The following is a 17,900-nucleotide window of genomic DNA, read 5'->3' as shown; positions in this document are numbered from 1 at the left end:
TAATCATAATTAAGATTTCAATGCACAACCAAACACAGTGATGTAAATGTACAGGTTATCAGATTACGCTCTTTAATGTTCTCAGTAAGATGAAAACTGTGAACTCCCTAAACCAAACGATCCCTGATATAATCTTCTTTTCATGGAAAAAATACATAATTACAATTTTTAACTAAAGTGGATTAGATTAGTATTATACTATTTTTTTATAACGAATATGTTATCTTATCCATATTTTCCACCTATGACATGTGAATTGGCCAAACGGATCCATGAGCCCATTGAAGAGGTCTGGGCCCAAACTGGGCCCAGTGAACAATGAACAAGTAAACCTCGTCGGCCCGGATCACACGGATCCGGTTACTGGCAAATTGCACGAGCATAGTGAAAGGGCCAAAACTAAGGTGCAGGCCCAAATCACCATCCTGATCGTATTAATTATATATCCTCCGAGATGTAAATTATGATGGCGGACGATCCATTCCAAGACACAGATCCCATCAAGTGGGATCCAAGAGAAGGCACTGCCATCAAGATATCCGCATTGGTAAATGAACCCGGGTCCTGGTAAATGAACCATGACTTAGGTAAATGAACTCGGATCACCTAGTCGGGTAGAACAAGCCCACTCCTTCCTACAGCTAACATGTCCCCAAGAAATCCGGCAGTTGGTCTCCCTAACTAACGTGCAGAATGAAGTATGTACAATATTCCTAGGAAACGGTACCGCCACTACTCTGACAAATCATGTCCCCAGGATCTCCTCGATAGCCCACACAGATCAGTCTGTGCTAACGTACAAATGACAGTTGTAAGGCTTCACCACGCCTAAGCCAACCCAATGGGCCTAGATTAGCAACCCTTAATTATGTTACCTTTCTTGTATTATGGCTCTGTTGAACCGATTTTTTTATTATTATTAATAAATAAAAAATAATAATAAAAGAAAAAAATCAGTTTGGAGTAAAGGAGAAAAAGTAAAAAAAATATCTCCATTATTCTCTCCACCTTCCCACTTCCCATTCTGACCACTCTTCACTTTCTCCACTTTCTTTTCACTTTAACGTAAAATTAAGTCTACAAAATAGGAGAACAAAAATCAGACAGAGAGGAAAAAAAAGAAGATCGACATTTTGCATCAGGAAAGAAACAGAGAGAAAAAAAATCAAATCACAGTATTTCTTTAAATTGCTCAAGGTTTGACAGGTAAATGTCTATCCCTAAATTTCTTCTTGTTCCTTGGCTTTCTCTTGCTCTATGATGGAATGCACTCATTTCTTTCTCTTCATCTAACATGGAATGCACTCATTCCGCCCCCAAAAATTGACAGATGCACTCATCCAAAAATCTATGGAATGCACTTATTCCGCCTAAAAAAAAATTAATTAATGGATGCACTCATCCAAAAATCTATGGAATGCACTCATTCCGCTTAAAAAAAAAATTAACTAATGGATGCACTCATCCAAAAAGCTATGGAATGCACTCATTCCGTTCCAAATTTATAGAATGCATTCATTCTATCCTTAATTTATTTTTCTTTAAAATAAAGTTGGACTGTTATGCTATCAAAATTGCCACAAAATATTAATTTTGATTAAAAAAGCAGTTAAACAAACTTGGTTGAATATCTCATACCTCACTGAAAATGCAAATAATCAAATTATTTGTCTAAGACGATGCTGGGATTGGCTAGTCGATGGTTGTAAAATAAATTCTCTGATCAAGTTCAAAAGAGATTAAGCCATTCTGAAAGTTTGAATGAATATTGACATATATGTGTATAGCTGTATCCCAAAAGAAATAAACAAAAACTGGATGGGCTCATGGTTCTTAGAAGACCAGTTTGCAAATAAACCAATTCAAAATTTATATGATATACAGATATATAAATGACAAAAGGAAGTTGTTTGGTCTTGTATACACATATATATGTATACCATATATACAAAAAAAAAAAACAAATAATTAGTGATTTGCAGGCTACAGTGTTGAGACAGGGAGAAGAGCTTCGTCTCCTAAAACAGCAGCAAGCCCCTGCAGTGGCCAATGTATCAGAGGCACCTCCTGTGTCGGTGCGAGTAGCAGAGCATCTGCCTGAGGTTGGAAATTAATGGGAGCCTCTTTATGAAAGGTTCAGGAAGCAATAACCTCCAGTTTTTGAGGGTAGTGCAGATCTTGCCAAGGCAGAGCAGTGGATGAGTATGATTACCACTATCCTTGATTTCATGAAGGTGTCTGGTAATGAGAAGGTGGCTTGTGCCACTTATATGTTTCGGGAAGATGCCCAGATTTGGTGGGAGGTTATTACCCATACCAAGAATGTAAATGCCCTGAGTTGGGAAGAGTTTCAAAGTCTATTTAAAGAAAAATATTATAATGATGCCATCAGGGCGGCAAAAGCTAAGGAATTTATTAGGCTACTTCAGGGAAATTTGTCAGTCACTGAGTACGCCTTAAAAGTTGATCGTCTGGCAAAATTTGCCATGGAGCTGGTGCCCACTGATGGGACCAGAAGAGAAAGATTTTTGCAGGGGCTACAGCCCAGATTAGCCCGTGATGTACATATTACCACTGTGGCTGGGGTTACTACCTATGTATAGGTGGTTGAGAAGGCACTCACAGCTGAGAGTGCAGAGAACAAGATTTGGCGAGATAGTGTAGTCAGAAAGGAATTTAGGAGGACAGGTCCTCCATTTGTGGGTTCTGGTAGGGGTGGAGGCCCCAGTGATCAGAAGAGGAAGGTTCATGATACCTTCCCAGTTCCAGCTCTTGATAGGCGACCCCATGGTATTTCAATGGGTCGTCCAGGTGGTAATGAAGTTTGGAAGTCTTATCCTGAATGCCCTAGATGCAAGAGGCATCATTTGGGAGAGTGTAGGGCAAGGGCCTGCTTCTCATGTGGAGCAGTAGGTCATCTTAAAAAGGATTTCCCTAAGGCAAGAAAAGAAGAACCCAGAAAAGCGGACAGCTCGGCCCCAGCTCGAGTGTTCGCATTGACTCAAGCAGAAGCTGAGGCTTCTCCCTCAATAGTTACAGGTTAGCTTCTTAGTGCTGGAACCTCTTATAATGTATTGATTGATTCTGGTGCTACACATTCTTTTGTTGCTAGTAGAATTATTGATAAACTATGTAGACCCTGTGATTTTTATGCTGTGGGGTTTGGAACTTTGTTACCCACTAAAGAGTTAGTGGTATCCAGGAGATGAGTCAGATCTTTGCCAGTGATAGTGGAGGGCAAAGAGTTATCAGTGGATTTGATAGAGTTGGTTATGAGTGACTTCGACATGATATTGGGTATGGATTGGTTAGCAAAGTATGGGGCAACCATTGATTGCAGAAGGAAGATGGTCACCTTTGAGCCTGAAGGTGAGAATCCTTTTGTGTTTGTTGGTACTGTGCATGGACCTCGCATACCTATGATTTCTGTATTGAGGGCTAGGGATTTATTGTAAGGAGGTTGCATTGGATTCTTAGCCAGTGTGGTTGATACCACTCAGGTCGTTCCAGTGAGACCAGACTTGTTTGTGAATTCCTGGATGTGTTTCCAGAAGATTTTCCAACGTTGCCACCGCACAGAGAAATTGAGTTCGTTATAAAACTGGCACCAGGGACGGAGCCAGTGTCTAGAGCACCTTACAGAATGGCCCCAGCTGAGTTGAAAAAAAATTAAGAGTACAGTTGCAGGAACTGTTGGATTTGGGTTTTATTAGACCTAGTTTCTCACCTTGGGGTGCGCCCATTCTATTTGTAAAGAAGAAGGATGGTTCTTTGAGGATGTGCATTGATTACAGAGAACCGAATAAGTTGAAAATTAAGAACAAGTATCCTTTGCCAAGGATAGATGATCTGTTTGATCAGTTGCAAGGCAAGAAGGTATTCTTAAAGATCAACCTTCGTTCTGGTTATCATCAGTTGAGGGTCAAGGAGGGAGATATACCGAAGACAGCTTTTCGTACCAGGTATGGGAATTTTGAGTTCTTAGTCATGTCTTTTGGATTGACTAATGCCCCTGTTGCTTTTATGGATCTGATGAACAGAGTGTTCAAGGATTATTTGGATCAGTTTGTGATCGTCTTCATCGATGATATTCTGGTATATTCTCAGTCTGAGTCAGAGCATGAGCAGCATCTGAGGTTGGTTCTACAGAGACTGAGGGAACACAGATTGTTTGCAAAGTTCAAGAAATGTGAGTTTTGGTTATCTCAGGTATCCTTTCTTGGGCACATTGTCAGTAAGGAAGGGATTAAGGTAGATCCAGCAAAGATCAAAGCGGTCAGAGATTGGCCAAGGCCAAAGAATGCTTCTGAGGTTAGAAGTTTCCTTGGATTTGCAGGCTATTATAGGCGTTTCGTGGCAGGGTTCTCAAAGATAGCTACTGCATTGACTGAGCTGACACGCAAGACTCAAAAATTTGTGTGGTCAGATAAATGTGAGAACAGCTTCCAGGAGCTGAAGCAGAGATTGATTACAGCTCCGATTCTGAGTCTTCCAACAGATTAGGAGAAGTTTGTGATTTATTGCGATGCTTCTCATCAGGGTTTGGGCTATGTTCTGATGCAGTCAGAGAAGGTAATTGCTTATGCTTCTCGTCAACTGAAGGATTATGAAAAGAGATATCCCACTCATGATTTAGAGTTGGCGGCTGTGGTCTTTGCTTTAAAGATATGGAGGTATTATCTTTATGGAGAGAAGTGTGAGATCTATATAGACCACAAGAACCTGAAATACTTCTTCACTCAGAAAGATTTGAATATGAGGCAAAGGCGTTGGCTGGAGTTAGTAAAAGATCATGATTGTGAGATTTTGTATCATCCAGGAAAAGCCAACGTGGTAGCTAATGCTTTAAGTCGGAAGGGTCTGGGACAGATTTATGGTATGAGGCTGATAGCCAGGGAGTTAGCAGATGATATGACCAGAGCTGGTATAGAGTTGCTGGTGGGCCAGTTGGCTAACATTACGCTACAATCTACACTGTTGGAGAGGATCAAGGAGGGTTAGTTGAGTGATCCACAGTTGATCAAGATCAGAGAGGATGTTTTGGATGGAGCATCCAGAGATTATACAGTGTTTGAGTTAGGCTTGTTGAGATACAAGGGGCGGATATGTGTTCCGTTAGACACTGCTTTGAGGCGAGAGATTCTGGATGAATATTATACTACACCTTACTCATTGCATCCAGGCACCACGAAGATGTATCAGGATGTGAGATCGTTGTATTGGTGGCCAGGGATGAAGAGAGATGTGGTAGAGTATGTGGCTAAGTGCTTGACATGTCAACAGGTCAAGGCTGAGCATCAGAGGCTGACAGGGTTATTGCAGCCTCTGTATATCCTAGAGTGGAAGTGGGAGGACATCACGATGGATTTCGTGGTGGGCTTACCCAAGACTATTGGTCAGCATGATTCTATTTGGGTGATAGTGGATCGCTACACCAAGTCAGCTCACTTCTTGCCAGTGAGGACTACTTATATAGTTGATCAGTATGCAAATCTCTATGTGAGAGAGATCGTGCGCCTTCATGGAGAACCGAGGTCGATCGTGTCAGATCGGGACCCTACTTTTACTTCCAAGTTTTGGGGGAGTTTACAGAAGGCCATGGGGACACAGTTGAAGTTCAGTACTGCTTATCATCCTCAGACAGATGGGCAATCTGAGAGGATGATCCAGATATTGGAAGACATGTTGCGGGCATGTGTGCTGGATTTTGGTGGATCTTGGAGTAAGTATCTACCTTTGATAGAGTTTTCCTACAACAACAGTTATCAGTCTACCATTGGAGTTGCACCTTATGAGATGTTGTATGGTAGGAAATGCATATCCCCCATTCATTGGGATGAGACATGTGAAAGGAGATACTTGGGTCCTGAGGCAGTTCAGAGGACCAGTGAGGCCATTGAGAAGATTAGAGCTCGGAGCTTCTCAAAGTATATAGAATAGCTATGCAGATCCCAAGCGCAGGAACGTGGAGTTCCAAGTGGGAGACTATGTCTTCCTTAGAGTCTCACCATGGAAAGGGGTGAGAAGGTTTGGGAACAAAGGCAAGCTGAGCCCTAGGTTTGTAGGTCCATTTGAGATCCTGGAGAAGATTGGTCAGGTGGCTTACAGACTAGCCTTGCCTTTGACGTTGTCAGCTGTGCATAATGTGTTCCATGTTTCAGCTCTTCGGAGGTATGTATTTGATGTGAATCATATTTTGAGTTAGGAATATCTGGAGCTTGAGGAAGATCTCTCCTTTGAGGAGCAACCAGTTTAGATACTTGACAGAAAAGACAAGGTCCTCAGGAATAAGACGATACCTTTGGTTAAAGTATTGTGGAGGAACAGCAAGGTCGAGGAAGCGACCTGGGAACTGGAGTCAGATATGCAGAATCAGTATCCCAAGTTGTTCAGGTAAATTTCGAGGACGAAATTTCTGTAAGGAGGGGATACTTGTAATGCCCTGAAATCCCTAATGTGGTTTAATGGCTAGATTAGTAGGTCGGGAGGGCCATAACTATTTAATTATGCCATTAAATGATTATATGCATGTTTATGTGAATTATATTATAATATGATGTTAAATACATGCATTTGGGTCCACATTTCATGACAGGGGTATTTTGGTAATTTGGCTTGTTGAGGGCGTAATTGTATATTTGTATGCATGTCGGTGACATGTTGTTGAGACCACATTATAATGTGGATTTTTTTGAGCTATTCGGCATGAGACGATCTTTGAATATTAAGTAGCAGTTTAGTCGTAACGGGACTAAGTTCAAGGCTCGGGGTGAGTCTCGGGATGTTTTAATGATTAGAGCGTTGCCGGGAATTAAAGGGTAACGGGATATGAATTATTGGTATTTGAGAATATCGAGAATAGCAGGAATTGGAGGGTGTTAATTATAATTAACGAAATAGGTTGGAAATAATGATTTTACCCTTGGGAGGCTTTAGAAACTTTTATTTGGCCTAGGGGCATTAAGGTCATTTGGCTTGAGATATGTATGACTTAGTTGGTTGTAGAAGCATTGAGATCAAAACAAAGCCTTCATTTCTTCTTCAGGAACATCATCTTCCCTCTATCTTCCTTTGGAATTTTTGGTCCCAAATTGAAGAATTAAGATAGGAAATCAAGGTTTGGAGGTTATAGATTTGATTCATCCATTGAAGAGGACTCAAAATCAGTTTGAGGTAAGATTTTATCCATGAATTTCAAGAGTTTCTCTGTTTTTCTCATAGTTTTCAGCCTATGGATTTTTATGTGGATAGTTGGAATCAATGGGAGTTTTTGGGTTTGGATGCTTGGGTTTTGATGAGGGTATGATGTAGATGAAGTTTAGGGGTTGAATTGGATGTTTTGGTAAGGTTTGGGATTGGTTTGGAAGGTTGGTTTCAAGGGGAATCGCAAGGAAGGAAAAATAGGGATGTTGCTGGTCTGAAGCTGGCGCCCCAGCGCTATGCAGGTCAGAGAATGACCTTCTCTATTTTTGGGGCAGCGCCCCAGTGCTAGTTGGCAGCGCCTAGGCGCTAGGCCAATTTCAGGGGATGTCATTTTTAGGGCTCGGGATGGTTTTTAAGGCTCGGGGGTTGGTTCCTTTACCCCTTTTGAGTAGATTGAGAGTCCCGAGAGTGAGGGATTGATCCCGGGAGTGTGGTTTTAGATTGTGAACCATTCATTGATTTACTTTATTAATGGTTTCCAATTGGTTATGACTAGGTGACCGCTAAGGAATCTAAAGATTGATCGTTCTTATATTATTTCTCGCTCGAGCCTGAGGTAAGAAAACTGCACCTTGTGTATATGACATGCATGATTGTTGTTGAGGCATGTTGGTTGATAATTGTGGACATTGATTGCATATTAAATGCTAGCAGATATTGTTTACTTGTGTATGGCACTGACTAGTCAGGGATACTGACCTAAGAGTCAGAAACGACATAAGCGTCCTAAACGCAGGGCCGAATGAAGATTAGATCTAATCGATATAAGCGTTGAATGAATCTAAGGCATTAATGCTAGACCGACCCTAAGGTCGATGAATCTTATAAGCGCTTGGCTAGTCTAAGACTAGTTACTCAGAGCCAGGGCCTAAGGCCTAGGTGACTGTTTGTCACATGGCTAGGGAACGATGTTCCATAGTTATGACTCTAGAGTCATGAGGAAGGTTATGTTGGTGACTAGTCATCATGCACCTATCCTGTTTAAGCTAGTGAAAGGTTCACTTATCTGTTAAGCCTCGGTGACCATATCGTCATATGGCTTAAGGGAGCTGTCCCACTTTAGTGACTTTTCTAATTGTCACTCCTTTGTTTTGGATTGATAGTCCTGAATGATTATTACGATCATTGTTGATATTATATCATGCTATATTGTGTTTTCTTGCTGGGCCTTGGCTCATGGGTGCTATGTGGTGCAGGTAAAGGGAAAGAAAAGCTCACCCAGCCTTGAGTGGAGAGCTTAGGTGGTGTTGTGTACATATGCGGCCGCTTTACCACCACGGCCAAGGAGTTCTCAGAGGAACTAGGGGGTTTACCCTATTTTTGCCGCTTAGGACGGCGGGTTGTAAATTTGAAACAGTAATGACCATTTTGAGTTGTAAATAACTTGAAAACGTTTTGATGTGCCCATGAACAGTTTTATGTATTAAATAAAATATATCCTTTCCTTTTCATTGGTTTTCCACCTTAGCCGGTTAATAACACTTAGATGCACGTTTTTCACCAAAGGACTCGGGTAGCGAGTCAAATTTCCAGTTCACCATAAATGTTCTGGGGTAACCAGGGCATTACATCTACCATCCCGCCATGGAATTCATCTCTCAAAGAAGCAGTCTCCCCAGACTCCAGAAGAGGAAGATGCAATGAGAAAAGTTCCTTACGCATCTGTAGTTGGAAGTCTGATGTATGCCATGTTGTGTATTAGACTAGATATCTGCTATGCAGTGGGAGTAGTGAGAATGTATCAGTCAAACCTAGGACCGGAACATTGGATAGCAGTTAAGCATATCCTGAAGTATTTGAGATGGACTAGGGATTATATGTTAGTCTACAAGGGTGGTGTTCTGAACCCTGCAGGCTACACCGATTCAGATTTTCAGACTGATGTCGATGACAAGAAGTCTAATTCTGGAATGGTGTTTACTCTTGGGGGTGGAGTTGTGATTTGGAGAAGCGTAAAGCAGTCTGCAATCTCAGATTCCACCATGGAGGCTGAGTACATAGCCGCATTAGAAGCAGCTAAGGAAATAGTCTGGAAAAAGAAGTTATATTCGGGTCTTGGTGTTATTCCAGAAATGAATAAACTGCTTGTGTTGTTTTGTGACAATACAGGAGCGATAGCCAACTCGAAAGAACCTCGAAGTCACAAGAGAAGTAAGCATATAGAAAGGAAGTATCACATTATTCGAGAATATGTGGCCAGAGGAGATGTGAAGGTTATGAAGATTGCATATGAAGACAATCTTGTGGATCCATTTACAAAGACACTACCAGAAGCTACATTTGATAAGCATATCAAGGAAATGAAATTAGTAGAATTAAGGCATTAGTTTCAATTAGTGCAAGTGGGAGTTTTTTGGGGTTTTATGCCCTAATTAAAACCCAAATTCTTTGTAATCTCATTTTATTATCAATAAAAGAATAGAAATCTTTTTTTTTTTTACTTGGTCAATCACTTTGCTCACATGTTTTATTTTCATGATTATTTGTTTAATATAAATTTCTATTAAATTCCAAGCATATAACTAATCTTATTTATAGTGACGCAATCACAGTGGAATATAAATATGAGTATATGTTAAAAATAAGTTAGTCCTAAGATTAGTCAGTGCACAGGATTTACACTGACTTGCTAATCTATGATATGATCTACTTACACTTCACAGTGTTATGTTCTTTCTAGAACATTAGCAAAGTAGATAAGATCGGATGTATTTGTTACATCGGACATGACCGATATTGACAATTGATAAGATAAGTAAACATAACGTTATTATCTATTATAGTCATATCATATAGTTAACCATAGGTCAATTCAATCTCAATTCTGAGTGGTTAGTATTCTAACTGATTGTATTATTTGAGTTCTTTGACTTGTTCGTTACTAGCTTACCTTACGGACTAGCCCATATTTACATCTTGGGAACTCGGTAGTATAATTGGGTGGGAGTGTTAATCATAGATATGAACATCTATAGCTTCTGATGAAGAAGTGAAATGATGGTTTCCTTTTAGTTTGGTTCAAGGTGTTAAATGATAGAGATCTCATTTTAGTAATTAAATTAGTTTACTGAAATATCATTTACAAGGAACTAAGTGTTTTAAGGAGAAAATACAATGAGGGGTAAAACGGTATTTTAGTCCTGTCTCATTGTAGATTGTCTATAGAGGATTGAGTGACAATTATGGTTGTAACAATGGATAATTAATAGCATATCTATATTTGTTATAGAGCGTTCTATGAGTTCAAGAGTACAATTCCGAGTCTATAGTGGAGTCACGAGGAATTAGTAAGTTAGTAAATTTATTTGTTAGATTTATGATAACTTATTGGAGCTTGATTTCATAGGCCCATGGTCCCCATTGTACATTGGATAAAATCATCTAGATAATCTCAATTAATTGATTTAATTATCAATTAGAATTATCAAAGTTGACCAGGTCAATTTTGGATAGTTTCATAGAGTTATGTAATTTTGAGAAGAAAAGAAAAATTATGGCAGATTTATTAATTAAGATAAATTAGTATCTAAATTAATAAATAAGTTTAAATCAAGGTTCAAATTATAAATAATTAATTTGATAAATGATTTAAATAATTATTTAATTAATTAAATCAATAGAAATTAATACAGGCCTTGATTTTAAGTCCAATGGGCTTATAATCAAATGGAAAATTTCACGGGCCTAAAACCCATGATAATTTCGACCTAGGGCTTTAAAATGACTATTATTTTATTAATTTTTTAATTAAATTAAATGACCTAATTCAGTCTATAAAAGGAGTGCTTAGAGAGAAGTCAAAACATAAGTTTAATCACTGGTTTTCTGATAGTTTTAGATTCTCTCTAAACACAAGTCCTTTTCTAAGGCTCTTTGATTATTTTCTCTTCTTCTTCTTCTCTGTATCTATCTCATGTGTTGAGAATTTCCCACACAAGTCTAGGTGATTCTAAGGATACATTGGAAGACTGTAAAGAAATAGAAGATCGGTTCAGTTTCTTGATAATACTCTACGACAGAGAGGATACAAGAGATTAGAGAAACTGAAGGAATGACTCTTTCATTCCATTGCGTATACTGTAAGTATTCTTGTCTTTGTTTCTCTTTGAATTCAATTTTAGAAATATGTTTTAGGCTATCTCGTATTAAGTTTAATATTAGATATACTTGAAAATAAATAAAGATCCTGTATAAGTTATCTCAATATGTACAACAGTCTTAAGTCAAACCATTGAAGCAAAAGTTAAGAGATATATGCATATGAATATTAAATTTGCAACCAAGTCCCAATGTAGTGTGTATATAGTTTTAAACAATTTATATATATATGTTTTCAGGGATCAGTCGAATTTATATAAGCCGAACTCAAAACATTTATATATATATATATATTAGATTGAGTGGAGAAAGAGACTGTGTATATATGATACCTTAAAAAATGTGTATCGTGCATATACAATATATACATACAAATGGGCTTACCTTGGGGATAATTTTTTATTTTTTTTTTTGTGTATGCTCTATCAAAGAATTGCAACTTATCATATGACTCTTGCTTTATCTCTGTAAAACTATTAAATAGACTTAGAGATATAACTAATAATCAAATAATATATTAAAAACAGAAAAAAAAACAAAAATATCTCAAATTCGAAACCAAATTTAAATTCGAATTTTAAGATATTTATATTATTTGATAAATTCAAAACATAAAACAATAAGATTTTATCTCAAAATTTTAAATTCAAATTTAAAAAATAAAATTTGAATTTTAAAATAATGATATTACCTGATATAAAATTTTAGATTATTCCCCACAAATTTTGGAATAATCAATTAAAATTTTGGTCAAATAATCTCTTTATATATAAAATAAATTATTGATAAAAAATATATATAAAGAAGTTTCAAGACATAAAATTGTCATCAAAATGATAAAATTCTAAAACCATGTGAAATCTTATGAAATTTCCAAATCCCAAATGAGCTCATCAAAATCAATTCAAATGATGAATATCATTCCAAAATTTCAAAGAGGTCATTAACCTCACAAAATCTCAAAAATGGCAATTTTACCTCAAAATTAAAACTGCACTAAAATTCAAAGCCATAATAAATGGTATCCCAAAAAGAGGTCATTCACCTCTTAACTTTCAAAGCATCACAAATGTGCCCTTGAACTACGTTTGCCTTGATTCCTATAAAAGGATACGTAGGCAACTTAGTTGTTGAAGCTAAGTGCAGTCCCAAAATACCACAAAATGGTATAAGACACAAAATCTCAAAATTCCATAAAAGGTCATTCACCTCAGAATTTTTTCCAAATTTTCAAAATGGCAAGGAATTCCTGAAAATGGTCATATACCAGAATTCTTCTATTCAAATCCTAAATTAACTTATTCTGAACTACAAGTGACTTGATCCTTCATAAAGAAGGTATGTAGGCAGCTTAGTTAACCAAAATTACTGAGTTCAGCTGCAATTCCAAATTCACCCAAATTTTCCCCAAGTTTACCCTAAATAATTAATATCATCGTAATTGGAATAAAAATGTGTGTCCTTTAGACGAAAGGATTGTAATTAAGAGATTATTCTTATAATCTTGGATGGGTCGAACTTAAATTAATTAAAATCTTATGCTATAAATTTAACATAGGAGAAATTGTGTTTTGCATTTATTTTTTTTATTCTAAATGTGAAATTTTTGCTTAACAGGCTCCATTAGCGAGCAATTGTAATTATTTCCCTATTGGGCCTGGATTAGTCCAGCCTAAGTGACATGACTGCCTGTAAATAGGGTCAGTTATGCACTGTAGTGGGGGTCCCAGATTTTCTCTTGTAAGCAAAACGCTGCTGAACTTGCAGAAAACCTCCATTGTTAAAACTCTCTAAAACCTAATACTATTGACTCGTAGACTAAGGCTCATTAACGCTCCAACCATATAAAAACTGTGATCTCACTACACCAAAAACCTATTTCCATAATACATCTTTATAAGACTATAGAAAAAGTATTATAATGAATATTAGAAAAAGCGCTAAAGAAAACTAAGTGAAAATAAATGGCGGTCTTGAAATTTTTAAGCGGCAAAGTTTTCCTTTTGTCAGAAAAAAAAGCTTAACTCATGATTATTCTCTACATATTCTTCTTTCCCTTTTTTTATTCTTCTCTTCCCATGGAAGGTTTAGCAGCTCTAAACTTTGATCCCTCTTACTTCTTGACGAACTCTTCTTCGTTGCTCTCAGTCACTGGTCACTCTCTCTTCTTGATGAACCCTTTTTACGTTGCTCTCCGTCACCAGCCGCTCTCTCCTACATGAAGCCCTCTCGGCAGTTCTCTTTTCCTAGAAAAGCCATCTCCGTTGATTTCTCTCGCCATTTGAAGCACTATCTGCCACTCTCTCTCTTGGAGAGGCCTTCTACGCTTCTGTCTCTTACTGGCGAAGCTCTTACAGACGCTTTCTTTAGGATCTAAGGTAAGAGCACCTCTCTATTCAAGACTATTTTGTACACCTTTATTAAATTTAGGGCTTTGTATAATCTCAAGATATGTCTTCACTTTCCGGTTTTCTTTGATTGTTAATTCTATAATGTTTTCTTCTCTTCTCATTTCTGATATGAAATTTTGCATCTATTTTTTTTATATAAATATATTTAAATAACACAGCTTCCTCTCACATGGTAGTTTTGCCTCATCTGAATCGGTCCCAAACACTCTCTACGTTACAACTATTTTGTCTAGGAGTGACATTGTCATCCTAGTCCATGGTGTTTATCGCCTCTTCCGAAAGGGTATGAGATGCCAGTCGTGGAGAAGATGAGATTGATGCTTTTGTAAGATTTGTCATATACCCACATATATATGTATATTTATAGAAACCCAATTTATATACATATTTTTTTGAGAAATATTTTTATGTTACTTTGTCTTCCTTGTCAAATTCTTGGTTTTCTAGAATTTTACATCAAGAGTGGAAAAATCAGAGGTTGTTATGTTTAATATTAAGATTAGTGTTTATATTTGGGTACCAAATTAGTCAATTTTCTACTATGGATGCACATTTGGTGGTAAGTATTGGAGTATGATGAACATTGGGTAATTCTTAGTGTTGCTCTATTTTGGTACATGATTTCTTTTAAAAATTTTACCCATTTTGGTATTGCACTCCAGCTATTTGTTAATTTGTCTAGTTGGGTTACTAAATATGCAAGGGATCAATACTAGATAGAAGTGTAGTGACTGGTAGTTATTAGATTTTTTTTTATTTTGGGATAAAGTGAAGTTTAGAGAAATGGGTCATTGGAATATATATTTATTTTTGGCTAAATATATGTATATATATCACTATAACTAGGATATATGTTTTTTTTTTCTAGTATTTAGAATAATCTAATATTGTCCATTAAGTTTCACATGGAGTTTCTTCCTATGTCTTTTGGTACTCACACACTATTTTCTAAAAAAATGCATCTCTATCAATGAAATTAAAGCTAACATATAAAACAAAGGATTATTGCATTACATGGATTTTTTTTAATTACTACATTTTTCTTCAAGGTGTGATCATTTTTCCACTCCATGTCATGTATATATTTTCTTTGTGTTTATTGACTTATGTCTAGTTTGGATCTAGGACTATTGTTTGGATCTCTTACCATGAGTTCTTTGACTATTATATAATATTATGTAGCTTAATTATTAGTCTGGCACTTACAACTACAAGAGTTATTAAGCCTTATTGATTTTACTCATTACAGATGGTACCAGTAAGAGTCAAAAGGACCTTTAGTTTAAGTAAGGTGCTTAAACCTAACTTTTCACTCAATGTGGTTATATAGTTGTCATTTGTAGCCACGAAGAAGGCCCTCTAAGTTTTTTGCATTATATATTTGTGTCAATAAAGTTAAGATTATCACATTCCACCTCCAAAAGCTCTAATTACGGTCATAGATAAAAGCAGAATGTAAGTTTTGGCATTTTTATATACTTTAGTTTGATCTTGCTCTTAATTTATTTAAATGATTGGTTTGTTGTTAGATGAATAATATTTCATTCTAGTTCAGTTATAATTTAGCAAATTTGAAAAATGATCTCGCTGTGTTCTATGTTATGAAGAGTTGAACCAAGATCATTAAACAACACTAACCATGACTATAAAAAATAAACATTATTTAAGTAAGCACATTAATATTTTGGATGGTTTTTGTATTTCTTTAATACTATTCATGGTTCTCTGATATTGTTCCAGTTGCATATCATGTAGAACTATTGCTAGAACTTGTTCTGTTTGCGTCTGTAACATTAGGTATCCATTTTTTCGCATATAGTAGTTATGATTCATTAATTTTTCATACTTGAATGATTCCCTTGTTTCAGGTTTCTGAAAAGAGATGGCACTAGCTTAAAGTTTTTGCTTTGGCTACAATCTGAGATTGAGACACTCTAGAAAAGTTCTTAAAGGAAAAGAGATGACCCATTGGTAATTTTTCTAGCTATTTCAATATTTTTGAGTCTCCTATGCATATAAGTCTTTTTTTAGCTTTAATTTATATATGTATAAGGAAAAGAAGAAACAAAAACATTATAAATATTTTCAAATGTGTGACTTGATATTTTTCTTAGTTGTTTTTTTTTCTACTTAAGTGGTGCTTATTCTTATTTCAATACTTTTTTGTTATGTTGTTTGGTCTCCTGAGGCACGTTAAAAACAAGACTATAAACTCATTAAATAATGTACTAAGGAGTGTTGGGAGCAATGATTTGTAATTCTTGTTATTCTCTATATATATGTGTAAATAGAATTTTGTTACTGTAAATAAAATTCTGCTACACTTGATTATTTTATTCTATTTTCTAATAAATATTTTATTTGACAAATTCTACAATTGGAAATCAAGAGAAGGTTTGATTATGCTAGTCTAGTGTCTTCATTAATCACTTATTTTCACCAAATTTAATATTTTCCAATTATACATGCTTCTGTTTCACCATATTTAATATGTTCTAATTAATAATTATACATACTGGAGGTTATTTAAACAATACTTTTTGTTAATAGCTATTAGTTAGATGGCCTCCGGCTAATGCCCATTTATGGTGGCTGCAACTAGAGACATGATAATTGGTGGTACTATCAATTTTCTGGTTCCTCTTACTTTTTCGATTAAGTTGATTTTTGTTGTTTAAAGTTATTGCTAGTTTTATTGAATTAGTCTTAGATGTGTACACTTAAATATAGAGCTCACCACAAGATTAAGTAGATCTTATCTGAATGTACGACCTTATGAAATATTTTTGAGATTTAATGCTAGACTTGTCTAATTTTTGCAAACCCATTTCTTCTTATTAGTTAAATCACTATACTTGTTGATGAAATAAGTGGTCAAAAATATTAGATTCATAGTCTTGAGTACTGGATTCTTAACATTTCCTTGGCCAGGTAGTCTCTTGGTCATTTCCTTTATGTATATCCTATCTTGATAGAAATATTTTCATATATAATCAACTAACATCATGAAACATTCATATTAGTTGCTCCTTTGTTTTTGTATAATTGTTGAATGTATAAAAGTAGAGAAAATATTTTGTTCTTGTATGCAACCACTTTGTTGATAGTCCAATGGACACATGCTGAATTTTATTTTTATTTCCTTTTGTTATAGTGTTAATTGGAAATTGCTACGTGCCTTGCAGATAAAAGCAAGACTAGTGTTGGTTGTTATCAATCCTTGATGGTGCAGATGTTCTCATGCATATCAAATATCAAATGAACCATCAGTATTATATATTCACCATACATTGTGGTTATATGCCTTCTCAAAAAATTGTTTATATGGTCAAAAAATTATTGTATTGTTTTTGAATATTTATGGGGTGGTCCTTTTGAAATTCCTAATAGGCAGAGTTCCTATTGATGTAAAATGACCTGAAGCATTTTATTGTGCTTAGGCTCACCATTTGGAACTTGAATATTTGTAATATTATTCAATTAATTTATAAAAGTTGCTTTCATTTTATTTTTAGTATCACTTTGTTAATTTTTTGTAATGTTGGCATTAAGAAATATCTACAATGCATAGTATAATATTAAAATAATATTTGTCAAAGTTAGAGAAAACTATTATGTATACTCATAGTAACAACAATAATTTGAGGATATCAAAACTATGAAAGTATGAAATAATGCCAAATATGTGTTATTGTAAATAATACTATAATACTACATTATAAGTGGCAAAATTTGTTATATAAACTATTATAAATATCACAAGGAAATACTTGTCTATTTATTAAAATAACACAACAAAAGTGTTATGATAGAATATACAATAATACATCTTTATAACTATGAAAAAGTGTTATGCAAAGTGCTCCGATCTGCGATAACACCGCTTTCCTTAACACGTCGAAAAGTGTTATGGTATATATTCGATAATACTTTTTCAGTCTTATTGAAAGTGATTTTTCTGGTAGTGTCTCATTTATTTCCCAGTCTTTCTTTCTAACTCTTATCTCTAAATATATTTATAGTTTCTGAAAAACTCGGTAAACATTTTGGTGCTTTCATTGAGAGCTGAAGAAAGCTTGAATCAACCTCGATCATCTGCGAAAATGATGAACACCAGGCATACCATGTTTGATTCTGCTCACCAACAACAACAAGACAATGGAGAACCATTGTCAAATCAACCACTTC

At 35.8% G+C, this 17,900-nt stretch overlaps 1 long non-coding RNA gene across 1 annotated transcript; it reads left to right on the top strand.

Annotated features, from left to right (window-relative positions):
• Positions 1–13,251: 13,251 nt before the first annotated feature.
• Positions 13,252–17,220, top strand: LOC133782764 (uncharacterized). The gene is made up of 4 exons (XR_009870706.1): positions 13,252–13,679; positions 13,871–14,037; positions 15,581–15,683; positions 16,898–17,220. It is a non-coding gene; the product is annotated as an uncharacterized LOC133782764 (long non-coding RNA).
• The last annotated feature ends 680 nt before the right edge of the window (positions 17,221–17,900 follow it).

Source organism: Humulus lupulus, chromosome 6 (genome assembly GCF_963169125.1).
Source record: "Humulus lupulus chromosome 6, drHumLupu1.1, whole genome shotgun sequence".
NCBI classification, from domain to species: domain Eukaryota; kingdom Viridiplantae; phylum Streptophyta; class Magnoliopsida; order Rosales; family Cannabaceae; genus Humulus; species Humulus lupulus.
Note: the sequence above shows the minus strand (reverse complement) of the source record. Positions and strands in the feature narration are given on the sequence as shown.